This window comes from Muscardinus avellanarius (genome assembly GCF_963383645.1).
Source record: "Muscardinus avellanarius genome assembly, chromosome: 5".
In the NCBI taxonomy this organism is placed as follows: domain Eukaryota; kingdom Metazoa; phylum Chordata; class Mammalia; order Rodentia; family Gliridae; genus Muscardinus; species Muscardinus avellanarius.
Genome location: NC_137790.1, coordinates 95,773,536 through 95,791,742, shown reverse-complemented (window position 1 = coordinate 95,791,742; position 18,207 = coordinate 95,773,536).

Below are 18,207 nucleotides of genomic sequence, written 5' to 3'. Positions count from 1 at the left end.
TCGGCGCACTGTCAGGAGGCTGCGGCGAGATTTTCACGGGTTGCCTCGCTTTCCGCGGAGCTCCCACAAGGTAACCAGGGATGCCAGTGCACTCTTTGCCTTGCCGAGTCTACTGAGCACACCACACACGGCCTCTGTTCTGCCCTATGTGGAAGTTGGGAAGGGAACCGCGGCAAGGACCGTGCCATTCTCGCGAGAGGTCTGGCGCCCGCCCCCGCACGCCCAGGCATACACAGCTGAGGAGGCTTAAACCCCAAGTGGAGCCGGGACGGGTGGCTGGCGCTCACTTGTAATTTCCCTGCTGGGGAGGCTGAGACATAGGAGCGCACAGGTTCGAAGCCAGCCTCGGCAACTTAGCGAAGCTTTCAGCCACTTGGTGTGTCCAGGGTCCCAAAGAAAATAGCGAATAGGTCAGGCAGTATAGTCTGGAGGACCATCAGACCCTGGGCTCAACCCAGTGCCAGCAAGAGAGAAGCGGAAATGAAATGAAATGACAGAAAATAATAAACATAAAGCCCCAAGTGGATATTAAGCCCTATACTCAGAACCACAGCCGCCTGTCCCCGAGGCAAAGTTAGGAGGACACACCCTGGACCAAGTCTGGGTTGCTAATGCGTGACAGGACCCGCACTGCACTCCTGGGCGAAAAACTGCTGTACTCTGTTCTGGTCCCTGGCCAGCTTCCACGCGGGAAATCCCCTATGGTCCTCTTCCCCTGGTCCTCCCTCCCCTCCTGTGCCCAGTTCCCAGACCCTGCCCAGCTTGGAAGGTCTGTGTTTCGCTGGGACATCGGGCATGGAGCCCCCAGGCCTCTACAGGCTCCCTCCTTTGAAAGAACCCAGTTTCTCTGGGAGTCAGCGTTCCGCGCATGCTAAGTGTCAGTTCAGAATGTCTCCCCAGGCTGTCTGCCAGGTGAGTCGGCTCGCTGTCCGGAGGCTGGGGCGAGATTTTCACGGGTTGCCTCCCTTTCCGCGGAGCTCCCACAGGTTAACCAGGGATGCCAGTTCACTCTTTGCCTTGCCGTGTCTACTGAGCACACCACACACGGCCTCTGTTCTGCCCTATGTAGAAGCTGGGAAGGGAACCGCCACGAGGACAGTGCCATTCTCGCGAGAGGTCCCGTGCCCGCTCCCGCACGCCCAGGCATACACAGCTGATGAAGCTTAAACCCCAAGTGGAGCCAGGAGGGGTGGCTGGCACTCACTTGTAATTTCCCTGCTGGGGAGGCTGAGACATAGGAGCGCACAGGTTCGAAGCCTACCTCGGCGACTTAGCGAAGCTTTCAGCCACTTGGTGCGTCCAGGGTTCCAAAGAAAATAGCGAATAGGTCTGGCAGTATAGTCCGCAGCTCCATCAGACCCTGGGCTCAACCCAGCGCCAGCAAGACAGAAGCGGAAATGAAATGAAATGACAGAAAATAATAAACATAAAGCCCCAAGTGGATATTAGGTCCTATACTCAGAACCACAGCCGCCTGTCCCCGAGGCAAAGTTAGGAGGACACGCCCAGGACCACATCTGGGTTGCTAATGCCTGACAGGGACCCGCACTGCACTCCTGGGCGAAAAATTGCTGGACACTGTTCTGGTCCATAGCCAGGTTCCACGCGGGAAATCCCCTATGGTCCTCTTCCCCTGGGCCTCCCTCCCCTCCTGTGCCCAGTTCCCAGACCCTGCCCAGCTGGGTAGGTCAGTGTTTCGCTGGGACATCGGGCATGGAGCCCCCAGGCCTCTACAGGCTCCCTCCTTTGAAAGAAACCAGTTTCTCTGGGAGTCAGCGTTCCGCGCATGCGCAGTGTCAGTTCAGAATGTCTCCGCAGGCTGTCTGTCAGGGGAGTCGGCTCGCTGTCAGGAGGCTGGGGCGAGATTTTCACGGGTTGCCTCCCTTTCCGCGGAGCTCCCACAGGTTAACCAGGGATGCCAGTGCACTCTTTGCCTTGCCGTGTCTACTGAGCACACCACACACGGCCTCTGTTCTGCCCTATGTGGAAGCTGGGAAGGGAACCGCCGCGAGTACCGTGCCATTCTCGCGAGAGGTCCCGCACCTGCACCTGCACGCCCAGGCATACACAGCTGAGGTGGTTAAACCCCAAGTGGAGCCGGAAGGGGTGGCTGGTGCTCACTTGTAATATTCCTCTGGGGAGGCTGAGACATAGGAGCGCACAGGTTCGAAGCCAGCCTCGGCGACTTAGCGAAGCTTTCAGCCACTTGGTGCGTCCAGGGTTCCAAAGAAAATAGCGAATAGGTCTGGCAGTATAGTCCGGAGGTCCATCAGACCCGGGGCTCAACCCAGCGCCAGCAAGACAGAAGCGGAAATGAAATTAAATGACAGAAAATAATAAACATACAGCCCCAAGTGGATATTAGGTCATATACTCAGAACCACAGCCGCCTGTCCCCGAGGCAAAGTTAGGAGGACACGCCCTGGACCAAGTCTGGGTTGCTAATGCGTGACAGGGACCCGCACTGCACTCCTGGGCGAAAAACTGCTGTACTCTGTTCTGGTCCCTGGCCAGCTTCCACGCGGGAAATCCCCTATGGTCCTCTTCCCCTGGTCCTCCCTCCCCTCCTGTGCCCAGTTCCCAGACCCTGCCCAGCTTGGGAGGTCGGTGTTTCGCTGGAACATCGGGCATGGAGCCCCCAGGCCTCTACAGGCTCCCTCCTTTGAAAGAACCCAGTTTCTCTGGGAGTCAGCATTCCGCGCATGTGCAGTGTCAGTTCAGAATGTCTCCCCAGGCTGTCTGCCAGGGGAGTCGGCGCACTGTCAGGAGGCTGCGGCGAGATTTTCACGGGTTGCCTCCCTTTCCGCGGAGCTCCCACAAGGTAACCAGGGATGCCAGTGCACTCTTTGCCTTGCCGAGTCTACTGAGCACACCACACACGGCCTCTGTTCTGCCCTATGTGGAAGTTGGGAAGGGAACCGCGGCAAGGACCGTGCCATTCTCGCGAGAGGTCTGGCGCCCGCCCCCGCACGCCCAGGCATACACAGCTGAGGAGGCTTAAACCCCAAGTGGAGCCGGGACGGGTGGCTGGCGCTCACTTGTAATTTCCCTGCTGGGGAGGCTGAGACATAGGAGCGCACAGGTTCGAAGCCAGCCTCGGCAACTTAGCGAAGCTTTCAGCCACTTGGTGTGTCCAGGGTCCCAAAGAAAATAGCGAATAGGTCAGGCAGTATAGTCTGGAGGACCATCAGACCCTGGGCTCAACCCAGTGCCAGCAAGAGAGAAGCGGAAATGAAATGAAATGACAGAAAATAATGAACATAAAGCCCCAAGTGGATATTAAGCCCTATACTCAGAACCACAGCCGCCTGTCCCCGAGGCAAAGTTAGGAGGACACGCCCTGGACCAAGTCTGGGTTGCTAATGCGTGACAGGACCCGCACTGCACTCCTGGGCGAAAAACTGCTGTACTCTGTTCTGGTCCCTGGCCAGCTTCCACGCGGGAAATCCCCTATGGTCCTCTTCCCCTGGTCCTCCCTCCCCTCCTGTGCCCAGTTCCCAGACCCTGCCCAGCTTGGAAGGTCTGTGTTTCGCTGGGACATCGGGCATGGAGCCCCCAGGCCTCTACAGGCTCCCTCCTTTGAAAGAACCCAGTTTCTCTGGGAGTCAGCGTTCCGCGCATGCTAAGTGTCAGTTCAGAATGTCTCCCCAGGCTGTCTGCCAGGTGAGTCGGCTCGCTGTCCGGAGGCTGGGGCGAGATTTTCACGGGTTGCCTCCCTTTCCGCGGAGCTCCCACAGGTTAACCAGGGATGCCAGTTCACTCTTTGCCTTGCCGTGTCTACTGAGCACACCACACACGGCCTCTGTTCTGCCCTATGTAGAAGCTGGGAAGGGAACCGCCACGAGGACAGTGCCATTCTCGCGAGAGGTCCCGTGCCCGCTCCCGCACGCCCAGGCATACACAGCTGATGAAGCTTAAACCCCAAGTGGAGCCAGGAGGGGTGGCTGGCACTCACTTGTAATTTCCCTGCTGGGGAGGCTGAGACATAGGAGCGCACAGGTTCGAAGCCTACCTCGGCGACTTAGCGAAGCTTTCAGCCACTTGGTGCGTCCAGGGTTCCAAAGAAAATAGCGAATAGGTCTGGCAGTATAGTCCGCAGCTCCATCAGACCCTGGGCTCAACCCAGCGCCAGCAAGACAGAAGCGGAAATGAAATGAAATGACAGAAAATAATAAACATAAAGCCCCAAGTGGATATTAGGTCCTATACTCAGAACCACAGCCGCCTGTCCCCGAGGCAAAGTTAGGAGGACACGCCCAGGACCACATCTGGGTTGCTAATGCCTGACAGGGACCCGCACTGCACTCCTGGGCGAAAAATTGCTGGACACTGTTCTGGTCCATAGCCAGGTTCCACGCGGGAAATCCCCTATGGTCCTCTTCCCCTGGGCCTCCCTCCCCTCCTGTGCCCAGTTCCCAGACCCTGCCCAGCTGCGTAGGTCAGTGTTTCGCTGGGACATCGGGCATGGAGCCCCCAGGCCTCTACAGGCTCCCTCCTTTGAAAGAAACCAGTTTCTCTGGGAGTCAGCGTTCCGCGCATGCGCAGTGTCAGTTCAGAATGTCTCCGCAGGCTGTCTGTCAGGGGAGTCGGCTCGCTGTCAGGAGGCTGGGGCGAGATTTTCACGGGTTGCCTCCCTTTCCGCGGAGCTCCCACAGGTTAACCAGGGATGCCAGTGCACTCTTTGCCTTGCCGTGTCTACTGAGCACACCACACACGGCCTCTGTTCTGCCCTATGTGGAAGCTGGGAAGGGAACCGCCGCGAGTACCGTGCCATTCTCGCGAGAGGTCCCGCACCTGCACCTGCACGCCCAGGCATACACAGCTGAGGTGGTTAAACCCCAAGTGGAGCCGGAAGGGGTGGCTGGTGCTCACTTGTAATATTCCTCTGGGGAGGCTGAGACATAGGAGCGGACAGGTTCGAAGCCAGCCTCGGCGACTTAGCGAAGCTTTCAGCCACTTGGTGCGTCCAGGGTTCCAAAGAAAATAGCGAATAGGTCTGGCAGTATAGTCCGGAGGTCCATCAGACCCGGGGCTCAACCCAGCGCCAGCAAGACAGAAGCGGAAATGAAATTAAATGACAGAAAATAATAAACATACAGCCCCAAGTGGATATTAGGTCATATACTCAGAACCACAGCCGCCTGTCCCCGAGGCAAAGTTAGGAGGACACGCCCTGGACCAAGTCTGGGTTGCTAATGCGTGACAGGGACCCGCACTGCACTCCTGGGCGAAAAACTGCTGTACTCTGTTCTGGTCCCTGGCCAGCTTCCACGCGGGAAATCCCCTATGGTCCTCTTCCCCTGGTCCTCCCTCCCCTCCTGTGCCCAGTTCCCAGACCCTGCCCAGCTTGGGAGGTCGGTGTTTCGCTGGAACATCGGGCATGGAGCCCCCAGGCCTCTACAGGCTCCCTCCTTTGAAAGAACCCAGTTTCTCTGGGAGTCAGCGTTCCGCGCATGTGCAGTGTCAGTTCAGAATGTCTCCCCAGGCTGTCTGCCAGGGGAGTCGGCGCACTGTCAGGAGGCTGCGGCGAGATTTTCACGGGTTGCCTCCCTTTCCGCGGAGCTCCCACAAGGTAACCAGGGATGCCAGTGCACTCTTTGCCTTGCCGAGTCTACTGAGCACACCACACACGGCCTCTGTTCTGCGCTATGTGGAAGTTGGGAAGGGAACCGCGGCAAGGACCGTGCCATTCTCGCGAGAGGTCTGGCGCCCGCCCCCGCACGCCCAGGCATACACAGCTGAGGAGGCTTAAACCCCAAGTGGAGCCGGGACGGGTGGCTGGCGCTCACTTGTAATTTCCCTGCTGGGGAGGCTGAGACATAGGAGCGCACAGGTTCGAAGCCAGCCTCGGCAACTTAGCGAAGCTTTCAGCCACTTGGTGTGTCCAGGGTCCCAAAGAAAATAGCGAATAGGTCAGGCAGTATAGTCTGGAGGACCATCAGACCCTGGGCTCAACCCAGTGCCAGCAAGACAGAAGCGGAAATGAAATGAAATGACAGAAAATAATAAACATAAAGCCCCAAGTGGATATTAAGCCCTATACTCAGAACCACAGCCGCCTGTCCCCGAGGCAAAGTTAGGAGGACACACCCTGGACCAAGTCTGGGTTGCTAATGCGTGACAGGACCCGCACTGCACTCCTGGGCGAAAAACTGCTGTACTCTGTTCTGGTCCCTGGCCAGCTTCCACGCGGGAAATCCCCTATGGTCCTCTTCCCCTGGTCCTCCCTCCCCTCCTGTGCCCAGTTCCCAGACCCTGCCCAGCTTGGAAGGTCTGTGTTTCGCTGGGACATCGGGCATGGAGCCCCCAGGCCTCTACAGGCTCCCTCCTTTGAAAGAACCCAGTTTCTCTGGGAGTCAGCGTTCCGCGCATGCTGTCAGTTCAGAATGTCTCCCCAGGCTGTCTGTCAGGGGAGTCGGCTCGCTGTCCGGAGGCTGGGGCGAGATTTTCACGGGTTGCCTCCCTTTCCGCGGAGCTCCCACAGGTTAACCAGGGATGCCAGTTCACTCTTTGCCTTGCCGTGTCTACTGAGCACACCACACACGGCCTCTGTTCTGCCCTATGTAGAAGCTGGGAAGGGAACCGCCACGAGGACAGTGCCATTCTCGCGAGAGGTCCCGTGCCCGCTCCCGCACGCCCAGGCATACACAGCTGATGAAGCTTAAACCCCAAGTGGAGCCAGGAGGGGTGGCTGGCACTCACTTGTAATTTCCCTACTGGGGAGGCTGAGACATAGGAGCGCACAGGTTCGAAGCATACCTCGGCGACTTAGCGAAGCTTTCAGCCACTTGGTGCGTCCAGGGTTCCAAAGAAAATAGCGAATAGGTCTGGCAGTATAGTCCGCAGCTCCATCAGACCCTGGGCTCAACCCAGCGCCAGCAAGACAGAAGCGGAAATGAAATGAAATGACAGAAAATAATAAACATAAAGCCCCAAGTGGATATTAGGTCCTATACTCAAAACCACAGCCGCCTGTCCCCGAGGCAAAGTTAGGAGGAAACGCCCAGGACCACATCTGGGTTGCTAATGCCTGACAGGGACCCGCACTGCACTCCTGGGCGAAAAATTGCTGGACACTGTTCTGGTCCATAGCCAGGTTCCACGCGGGAAATCCCCTATGGTCCTCTTCCCCTGGGCCTCCCTCCCCTCCTGTGCCCAGTTCCCAGACCCTGCCCAGCTGGGTAGGTCAGTGTTTCGCTGGGACATCGGGCATGGAGCCCCCAGGCCTCTACAGGCTCCCTCCTTTGAAAGAAACCAGTTTCTCTGGGAGTCAGCGTTCCGCGCATGCGCAGTGTCAGTTCAGAATGTCTCCGCAGGCTGTCTGTCAGGGGAGTCGGCTCGCTGTCAGGAGGCTGGGGCGAGATTTTCACGGGTTGCCTCCCTTTCCGCGGAGCTCCCACAGGTTAACCAGGGATGCCAGTGCACTCTTTGCCTTGCCGTGTCTACTGAGCACACCACACACGGCCTCTGTTCTGCCCTATGTGGAAGCTGGGAAGGGAACCGCCGCGAGTACCGTGCCATTCTCGCGAGAAGTCCCGCACCTGCACCGGCACGCCCAGGCATACACAGCTGAGGTGGTTAAACCCCAAGTGGAGCCGGAAGGGGTGGCTGGTGCTCACTTGTAATATTCCTCTGGGGAGGCTGAGACATAGGAGCGGACAGGTTCGAAGCCAGCCTCGGCGACTTAACGAAGCTTTCAGCCACTTGGTGCGTCCAGGGTTCCAAAGAAAATAGCGAATAGGTCTGGCAGTATAGTCCGGAGGTCCATCAGACCCGGGGCTCAACCCAGCGCCAGCAAGACAGAAGCGGAAATGAAATTAAATGACAGAAAATAATAAACATACAGCCCCAAGTGGATATTAGGTCATATACTCAGAACCACAGCCGCCTGTCCCCGAGGCAAAGTTAGGAGGACACGCCCTGGACCAAGTCTGGGTTGCTAATGCGTGACAGGGACCCGCACTGCACTCCTGGGCGAAAAACTGCTGTACTCTGTTCTGGTCCCTGGCCAGCTTCCACGCGGGAAATCCCCTATGGTCCTCTTCCCCTGGTCCTCCCTCCCCTCCTGTGCCCAGTTCCCAGACCCTGCCCAGCTTGGGAGGTCGGTGTTTCGCTGGAACATCGGGCATGGAGCCCCCAGGCCTCTACAGGCTCCCTCCTTTGAAAGAACCCAGTTTCTCTGGGAGTCAGCATTCCGCGCATGTGCAGTGTCAGTTCAGAATGTCTCCCCAGGCTGTCTGCCAGGGGAGTCGGCGCACTGTCAGGAGGCTGCGGCGAGATTTTCACGGGTTGCCTCCCTTTCCGCGGAGCTCCCACAAGGTAACCAGGGATGCCAGTGCACTCTTTGCCTTGCCGAGTCTACTGAGCACACCACACACGGCCTCTGTTCTGCCCTATGTGGAAGTTGGGAAGGGAACCGCGGCAAGGACCGTGCCATTCTCGCGAGAGGTCTGGCGCCCGCCCCCGCACGCCCAGGCATACACAGCTGAGGAGGCTTAAACCCCAAGTGGAGCCGGGACGGGTGGCTGGCGCTCACTTGTAATTTCCCTGCTGGGGAGGCTGAGACATAGGAGCGCACAGGTTCGAAGCCAGCCTCGGCAACTTAGCGAAGCTTTCAGCCACTTGGTGTGTCCAGGGTCCCAAAGAAAATAGCGAATAGGTCAGGCAGTATAGTCTGGAGGACCATCAGACCCTGGGCTCAACCCAGTGCCAGCAAGAGAGAAGCGGAAATGAAATGAAATGACAGAAAATAATGAACATAAAGCCCCAAGTGGATATTAAGCCCTATACTCAGAACCACAGCCGCCTGTCCCCGAGGCAAAGTTAGGAGGACACGCCCTGGACCAAGTCTGGGTTGCTAATGCGTGACAGGACCCGCACTGCACTCCTGGGCGAAAAACTGCTGTACTCTGTTCTGGTCCCTGGCCAGCTTCCACGCGGGAAATCCCCTATGGTCCTCTTCCCCTGGTCCTCCCTCCCCTCCTGTGCCCAGTTCCCAGACCCTGCCCAGCTTGGAAGGTCTGTGTTTCGCTGGGACATCGGGCATGGAGCCCCCAGGCCTCTACAGGCTCCCTCCTTTGAAAGAACCCAGTTTCTCTGGGAGTCAGCGTTCCGCGCATGCTAAGTGTCAGTTCAGAATGTCTCCCCAGGCTGTCTGCCAGGTGAGTCGGCTCGCTGTCCGGAGGCTGGGGCGAGATTTTCACGGGTTGCCTCCCTTTCCGCGGAGCTCCCACAGGTTAACCAGGGATGCCAGTTCACTCTTTGCCTTGCCGTGTCTACTGAGCACACCACACACGGCCTCTGTTCTGCCCTATGTAGAAGCTGGGAAGGGAACCGCCACGAGGACAGTGCCATTCTCGCGAGAGGTCCCGTGCCCGCTCCCGCACGCCCAGGCATACACAGCTGATGAAGCTTAAACCCCAAGTGGAGCCAGGAGGGGTGGCTGGCACTCACTTGTAATTTCCCTGCTGGGGAGGCTGAGACATAGGAGCGCACAGGTTCGAAGCCTACCTCGGCGACTTAGCGAAGCTTTCAGCCACTTGGTGCGTCCAGGGTTCCAAAGAAAATAGCGAATAGGTCTGGCAGTATAGTCCGCAGCTCCATCAGACCCTGGGCTCAACCCAGCGCCAGCAAGACAGAAGCGGAAATGAAATGAAATGACAGAAAATAATAAACATAAAGCCCCAAGTGGATATTAGGTCCTATACTCAGAACCACAGCCGCCTGTCCCCGAGGCAAAGTTAGGAGGACACGCCCAGGACCACATCTGGGTTGCTAATGCCTGACAGGGACCCGCACTGCACTCCTGGGCGAAAAATTGCTGGACACTGTTCTGGTCCATAGCCAGGTTCCACGCGGGAAATCCCCTATGGTCCTCTTCCCCTGGGCCTCCCTCCCCTCCTGTGCCCAGTTCCCAGACCCTGCCCAGCTGCGTAGGTCAGTGTTTCGCTGGGACATCGGGCATGGAGCCCCCAGGCCTCTACAGGCTCCCTCCTTTGAAAGAAACCAGTTTCTCTGGGAGTCAGCGTTCCGCGCATGCGCAGTGTCAGTTCAGAATGTCTCCGCAGGCTGTCTGTCAGGGGAGTCGGCTCGCTGTCAGGAGGCTGGGGCGAGATTTTCACGGGTTGCCTCCCTTTCCGCGGAGCTCCCACAGGTTAACCAGGGATGCCAGTGCACTCTTTGCCTTGCCGTGTCTACTGAGCACACCACACACGGCCTCTGTTCTGCCCTATGTGGAAGCTGGGAAGGGAACCGCCGCGAGTACCGTGCCATTCTCGCGAGAGGTCCCGCACCTGCACCTGCACGCCCAGGCATACACAGCTGAGGTGGTTAAACCCCAAGTGGAGCCGGAAGGGGTGGCTGGTGCTCACTTGTAATATTCCTCTGGGGAGGCTGAGACATAGGAGCGGACAGGTTCGAAGCCAGCCTCGGCGACTTAGCGAAGCTTTCAGCCACTTGGTGCGTCCAGGGTTCCAAAGAAAATAGCGAATAGGTCTGGCAGTATAGTCCGGAGGTCCATCAGACCCGGGGCTCAACCCAGCGCCAGCAAGACAGAAGCGGAAATGAAATTAAATGACAGAAAATAATAAACATACAGCCCCAAGTGGATATTAGGTCATATACTCAGAACCACAGCCGCCTGTCCCCGAGGCAAAGTTAGGAGGACACGCCCTGGACCAAGTCTGTGTTGCTAATGCGTGACAGGGACCCGCACTGCACTCCTGGGCGAAAAACTGCTGTACTCTGTTCTGGTCCCTGGCCAGCTTCCACGCGGGAAATCCCCTATGGTCCTCTTCCCCTGGTCCTCCCTCCCCTCCTGTGCCCAGTTCCCAGACCCTGCCCAGCTTGGGAGGTCGGTGTTTCGCTGGAACATCGGGCATGGAGCCCCCAGGCCTCTACAGGCTCCCTCCTTTGAAAGAACCCAGTTTCTCTGGGAGTCAGCGTTCCGCGCATGTGCAGTGTCAGTTCAGAATGTCTCCCCAGGCTGTCTGCCAGGGGAGTCGGCGCACTGTCAGGAGGCTGCGGCGAGATTTTCACGGGTTGCCTCCCTTTCCGCGGAGCTCCCACAAGGTAACCAGGGATGCCAGTGCACTCTTTGCCTTGCCGAGTCTACTGAGCACACCACACACGGCCTCTGTTCTGCGCTATGTGGAAGTTGGGAAGGGAACCGCGGCAAGGACCGTGCCATTCTCGCGAGAGGTCTGGCGCCCGCCCCCGCACGCCCAGGCATACACAGCTGAGGAGGCTTAAACCCCAAGTGGAGCCGGGACGGGTGGCTGGCGCTCACTTGTAATTTCCCTGCTGGGGAGGCTGAGACATAGGAGCGCACAGGTTCGAAGCCAGCCTCGGCAACTTAGCGAAGCTTTCAGCCACTTGGTGTGTCCAGGGTCCCAAAGAAAATAGCGAATAGGTCAGGCAGTATAGTCTGGAGGACCATCAGACCCTGGGCTCAACCCAGTGCCAGCAAGACAGAAGCGGAAATGAAATGAAATGACAGAAAATAATAAACATAAAGCCCCAAGTGGATATTAAGCCCTATACTCAGAACCACAGCCGCCTGTCCCCGAGGCAAAGTTAGGAGGACACACCCTGGACCAAGTCTGGGTTGCTAATGCGTGACAGGACCCGCACTGCACTCCTGGGCGAAAAACTGCTGTACTCTGTTCTGGTCCCTGGCCAGCTTCCACGCGGGAAATCCCCTATGGTCCTCTTCCCCTGGTCCTCCCTCCCCTCCTGTGCCCAGTTCCCAGACCCTGCCCAGCTTGGAAGGTCTGTGTTTCGCTGGGACATCGGGCATGGAGCCCCCAGGCCTCTACAGGCTCCCTCCTTTGAAAGAACCCAGTTTCTCTGGGAGTCAGCGTTCCGCGCATGCTGTCAGTTCAGAATGTCTCCCCAGGCTGTCTGTCAGGGGAGTCGGCTCGCTGTCCGGAGGCTGGGGCGAGATTTTCACGGGTTGCCTCCCTTTCCGCGGAGCTCCCACAGGTTAACCAGGGATGCCAGTTCACTCTTTGCCTTGCCGTGTCTACTGAGCACACCACACACGGCCTCTGTTCTGCCCTATGTAGAAGCTGGGAAGGGAACCGCCACGAGGACAGTGCCATTCTCGCGAGAGGTCCCGTGCCCGCTCCCGCACGCCCAGGCATACACAGCTGATGAAGCTTAAACCCCAAGTGGAGCCAGGAGGGGTGGCTGGCACTCACTTGTAATTTCCCTACTGGGGAGGCTGAGACATAGGAGCGCACAGGTTCGAAGCATACCTCGGCGACTTAGCGAAGCTTTCAGCCACTTGGTGCGTCCAGGGTTCCAAAGAAAATAGCGAATAGGTCTGGCAGTATAGTCCGCAGCTCCATCAGACCCTGGGCTCAACCCAGCGCCAGCAAGACAGAAGCGGAAATGAAATGAAATGACAGAAAATAATAAACATAAAGCCCCAAGTGGATATTAGGTCCTATACTCAAAACCACAGCCGCCTGTCCCCGAGGCAAAGTTAGGAGGAAACGCCCAGGACCACATCTGGGTTGCTAATGCCTGACAGGGACCCGCACTGCACTCCTGGGCGAAAAATTGCTGGACACTGTTCTGGTCCATAGCCAGGTTCCACGCGGGAAATCCCCTATGGTCCTCTTCCCCTGGGCCTCCCTCCCCTCCTGTGCCCAGTTCCCAGACCCTGCCCAGCTGGGTAGGTCAGTGTTTCGCTGGGACATCGGGCATGGAGCCCCCAGGCCTCTACAGGCTCCCTCCTTTGAAAGAAACCAGTTTCTCTGGGAGTCAGCGTTCCGCGCATGCGCAGTGTCAGTTCAGAATGTCTCCGCAGGCTGTCTGTCAGGGGAGTCGGCTCGCTGTCAGGAGGCTGGGGCGAGATTTTCACGGGTTGCCTCCCTTTCCGCGGAGCTCCCACAGGTTAACCAGGGATGCCAGTGCACTCTTTGCCTTGCCGTGTCTACTGAGCACACCACACACGGCCTCTGTTCTGCCCTATGTGGAAGCTGGGAAGGGAACCGCCGCGAGTACCGTGCCATTCTCGCGAGAAGTCCCGCACCTGCACCGGCACGCCCAGGCATACACAGCTGAGGTGGTTAAACCCCAAGTGGAGCCGGAAGGGGTGGCTGGTGCTCACTTGTAATATTCCTCTGGGGAGGCTGAGACATAGGAGCGGACAGGTTCGAAGCCAGCCTCGGCGACTTAACGAAGCTTTCAGCCACTTGGTGCGTCCAGGGTTCCAAAGAAAATAGCGAATAGGTCTGGCAGTATAGTCCGGAGGTCCATCAGACCCGGGGCTCAACCCAGCGCCAGCAAGACAGAAGCGGAAATGAAATTAAATGACAGAAAATAATAAACATACAGCCCCAAGTGGATATTAGGTCATATACTCAGAACCACAGCCGCCTGTCCCCGAGGCAAAGTTAGGAGGACACGCCCTGGACCAAGTCTGGGTTGCTAATGCGTGACAGGGACCCGCACTGCACTCCTGGGCGAAAAACTGCTGTACTCTGTTCTGGTCCCTGGCCAGCTTCCACGCGGGAAATCCCCTATGGTCCTCTTCCCCTGGTCCTCCCTCCCCTCCTGTGCCCAGTTCCCAGACCCTGCCCAGCTTGGGAGGTCGGTGTTTCGCTGGAACATCGGGCATGGAGCCCCCAGGCCTCTACAGGCTCCCTCCTTTGAAAGAACCCAGTTTCTCTGGGAGTCAGCATTCCGCGCATGTGCAGTGTCAGTTCAGAATGTCTCCCCAGGCTGTCTGCCAGGGGAGTCGGCGCACTGTCAGGAGGCTGCGGCGAGATTTTCACGGGTTGCCTCCCTTTCCGCGGAGCTCCCACAAGGTAACCAGGGATGCCAGTGCACTCTTTGCCTTGCCGAGTCTACTGAGCACACCACACACGGCCTCTGTTCTGCCCTATGTGGAAGTTGGGAAGGGAACCGCGGCAAGGACCGTGCCATTCTCGCGAGAGGTCTGGCGCCCGCCCCCGCACGCCCAGGCATACACAGCTGAGGAGGCTTAAACCCCAAGTGGAGCCGGGACGGGTGGCTGGCGCTCACTTGTAATTTCCCTGCTGGGGAGGCTGAGACATAGGAGCGCACAGGTTCGAAGCCAGCCTCGGCAACTTAGCGAAGCTTTCAGCCACTTGGTGTGTCCAGGGTCCCAAAGAAAATAGCGAATAGGTCAGGCAGTATAGTCTGGAGGACCATCAGACCCTGGGCTCAACCCAGTGCCAGCAAGAGAGAAGCGGAAATGAAATGAAATGACAGAAAATAATGAACATAAAGCCCCAAGTGGATATTAAGCCCTATACTCAGAACCACAGCCGCCTGTCCCCGAGGCAAAGTTAGGAGGACACACCCTGGACCAAGTCTGGGTTGCTAATGCGTGACAGGACCCGCACTGCACTCCTGGGCGAAAAACTGCTGTACTCTGTTCTGGTCCCTGGCCAGCTTCCACGCGGGAAATCCCCTATGGTCCTCTTCCCCTGGTCCTCCCTCCCCTCCTGTGCCCAGTTCCCAGACCCTGCCCAGCTTGGAAGGTCTGTGTTTCGCTGGGACATCGGGCATGGAGCCCCCAGGCCTCTACAGGCTCCCTCCTTTGAAAGAACCCAGTTTCTCTGGGAGTCAGCGTTCCGCGCATGCTAAGTGTCAGTTCAGAATGTCTCCCCAGGCTGTCTGCCAGGTGAGTCGGCTCGCTGTCCGGAGGCTGGGGCGAGATTTTCACGGGTTGCCTCCCTTTCCGCGGAGCTCCCACAGGTTAACCAGGGATGCCAGTTCACTCTTTGCCTTGCCGTGTCTACTGAGCACACCACACACGGCCTCTGTTCTGCCCTAAGTAGAAGCTGGGAAGGGAACCGCCACGAGGACAGTGCCATTCTCGCGAGAGGTCCCGTGCCCGCTCCCGCACGCCCAGGCATACACAGCTGATGAAGCTTAAACCCCAAATGGAGCCAGGAGGGGTGATGGCACTCACTTGTAATTTCCCTGCTGGGGAGGCTGAGACATAGGAGCGCACAGGTTCGAAGCCTACCTCGGCGACTTAGCGAAGCTTTCAGCCACTTGGTGCGTCCAGGGTTCCAAAGAAAATAGCGAATAGGTCTGGCAGTATAGTCCGCAGCTCCATCAGACCCTGGGCTCAACCCAGCGCCAGCAAGACAGAAGCGGAAATGAAATGAAATGACAGAAAATAATAAACATAAAGCCCCAAGTGGATATTAGGTCCTATACTCAGAACCACAGCCGCCTGTCCCCGAGGCAAAGTTAGGAGGACACGCCCAGGACCACATCTGGGTTGCTAATGCCTGACAGGGACCCGCACTGCACTCCTGGGCGAAAAATTGCTGGACACTGTTCTGGTCCATAGCCAGGTTCCACGCGGGAAATCCCCTATGGTCCTCTTCCCCTGGGCCTCCCTCCCCTCCTGTGCCCAGTTCCCAGACCCTGCCCAGCTGGGTAGGTCAGTGTTTCGCTGGGACATCGGGCATGGAGCCCCCAGGCCTCTACAGGCTCCCTCCTTTGAAAGAAACCAGTTTCTCTGGGAGTCAGCGTTCCGCGCATGCGCAGTGTCAGTTCAGAATGTCTCCGCAGGCTGTCTGTCAGGGGAGTCGGCTCGCTGTCAGGAGGCTGGGGCGAGATTTTCACGGGTTACCTCCCTTTCCGCGGAGCTCCCACAGGTTAACCAGGGATGCCAGTGCACTCTTTGCCTTGCCGTGTCTACTGAGCACACCACACACGGCCTCTGTTCTGCCCTATGTGGAAGCTGGGAAGGGAACCGCCGCGAGGACCGTGCCATTCTCGCGAGAGGTCCCGCACCTGCACCTGCACGCCCAGGCATACACAGCTGAGGTGGTTAAACCCCAAGTGGAGCCGGAAGGGGTGGCTGGTGCTCACTTGTAATATTCCTCTGGGGAGGCTGAGACATAGGAGCGGACAGGTTCGAAGCCAGCCTCGGCGACTTAGCGAAGCTTTCAGCCACTTGGTGCGTCCAGGGTTCCAAAGAAAATAGCGAAAAGGTCTGGCAGTATAGTCCGGAGGTCCATCAGACCCGGGGCTCAAACCAGCGCCAGCAAGACAGAAGCGGAAATGAAATGAAATGACAGAAAATAATAAACATAAAGCCCCAAGTGGATATTAGGTCCTATACTCAGAACCACAGCCGCCTGTCCCCGAGGCAAAGTTAGGAGGACACGCCCAGGACCACATCTGGGTTGCTAATGCCTGACAGGGACCCGCACTGCACTCCTGGGCGAAAAATTGATGGACACTGTTCTAGTCCATAGCCAGGTTCCACGCGGGAAATCCCCTATGGTCCTCTTCCCCTGGGCCTCCCTCCCCTCCTGTGCCCAGTTCCCAGACCCTGCCCAGCTGGGTAGGTCAGTGTTTCGCTGGGACATCGGGCATGGAGCCCCCAGGCCTCTACAGGCTCCCTCCTTTGAAAGAACCCAGTTTCTCTGGGAGTCAGCGTTCCGCGCATGCTAAGTGTCAGTTCAGAATGTCTCCCCAGGCTGTCTGCCAGGTCAGTCGGCTCGCTGTCCGGAGGCTGGGGCGAGATTTTCACGGGTTGCCTCCCTTTCCGCGGAGCTCCCACAGGTTAACCAGGGATGCCAGTTCACTCTTTGCCTTGCCGTGTCTACTGAGCACACCACACACGGCCTCTGTTCTGCCCTATGTAGAAGCTGGGAAGGGAACCGCCACGAGGACAGTGCCATTCTCGCGAGAGGTCCCGTGCCCGCTCCCGCACGCCCAGGCATACACAGCTGATGAAGCTTAAACCCCAAGTGGAGCCAGGAGGGGTGGCTGGCACTCACTTGTAATTTCCCTGCTGGGGAGGCTGAGACATAGGAGCGCACAGGTTCGAAGCCTGCCTCGGCGACTTAGCGAAGCTTTCAGCCACTTGGTGCGTCCAGGGTTCCAAAGAAAATAGCGAATAGGTCTGGCAGTATAGTCCGCAGCTCCATCAGACCCTGGGCTCAACCCAGCGCCAGCAAGACAGAAGCGGAAATGAAATGAAATGACAGAAAATAATAAACATAAAGCCCCAAGTGGATATTAGGTCCTATACTCAGAACCACAGCCGCCTGTCCCCGAGGCAAAGTTAGGAGGACACGCCCAGGACCACATCTGGGTTGCTAATGCCTGACAGGGACCCGCACTGCACTCCTGGGCGAAAAATTGCTGGACACTGTTCTGGTCCATAGCCAGGTTCCACGCGGGAAATCCCCTATGGTCCTCTTCCCCTGGGCCTCCCTCCCCTCCTGTGCCCAGTTCCCAGACCCTGCCCAGCTGGGTAGGTCAGTGTTTCGCTGGGACATCGGGCATGGAGCCCCCAGGCCTCTACAGGCTCCCTCCTTTGAAAGAAACCAGTTTCTCTGGGAGTCAGCGTTCCGCGCATGCGCAGTGTCAGTTCAGAATGTCTCCGCAGGCTGTCTGTCAGGGGAGTCGGCTCGCTGTCAGGAGGCTGGGGCGAGATTTTCACGGGTTGCCTCCCTTTCCGCGGAGCTCCCACAGGTTAACCAGGGATGCCAGTGCACTCTTTGCCTTGCCGTGTCTACTGAGCACACCACACACGGCCTCTGTTCTGCCCTATGTGGAAGCTGGGAAGGGAACCGCCGCGAGGACCGTGCCATTCTCGCGAGAGGTCCCGCACCTGCACCTGCACGCCCAGGCATACACAGCTGAGGTGGTTAAACCCCAAGTGGAGCCGGAAGGGGTGGCTGGTGCTCACTTGTAATATTCCTCTGGGGAGGCTGAGACATAGGAGCGGACAGGTTCGAAGCCAGCCTCGGCGACTTAGCGAAGCTTTCAGCCACTTGGTGCGTCCAGGGTTCCAAAGAAAATAGCGAATAGGTCTGGCAGTATAGTCCGGAGGTCCATCAGACCCGGGGCTCAACCCAGCGCCAGCAAGACAGAAGCGGAAATGAAATTAAATGACAGAAAATAATAAACATACAGCCCCAAGTGGATATTAGGTCATATACTCAGAACCACAGCCGCCTGTCCCCGAGGCAAAGTTAGGAGGACACGCCCTGGACCAAGTCTGGGTTGCTAATGCCTGACAGGGACCCGCACTGCACTCCTGGGCGAAAAACTGCTGTACTCTGTTCTGGTCCCTGGCCAGCTTCCACGCGGGAAATCCCCTATGGTCCTCTTCCCCTGGTCCTCCCTCCCCTCCTGTGCCCAGTTCCCAGACCCTGCCCAGCTTGGGAGGTCGGTGTTTCGCTGGAACATCGG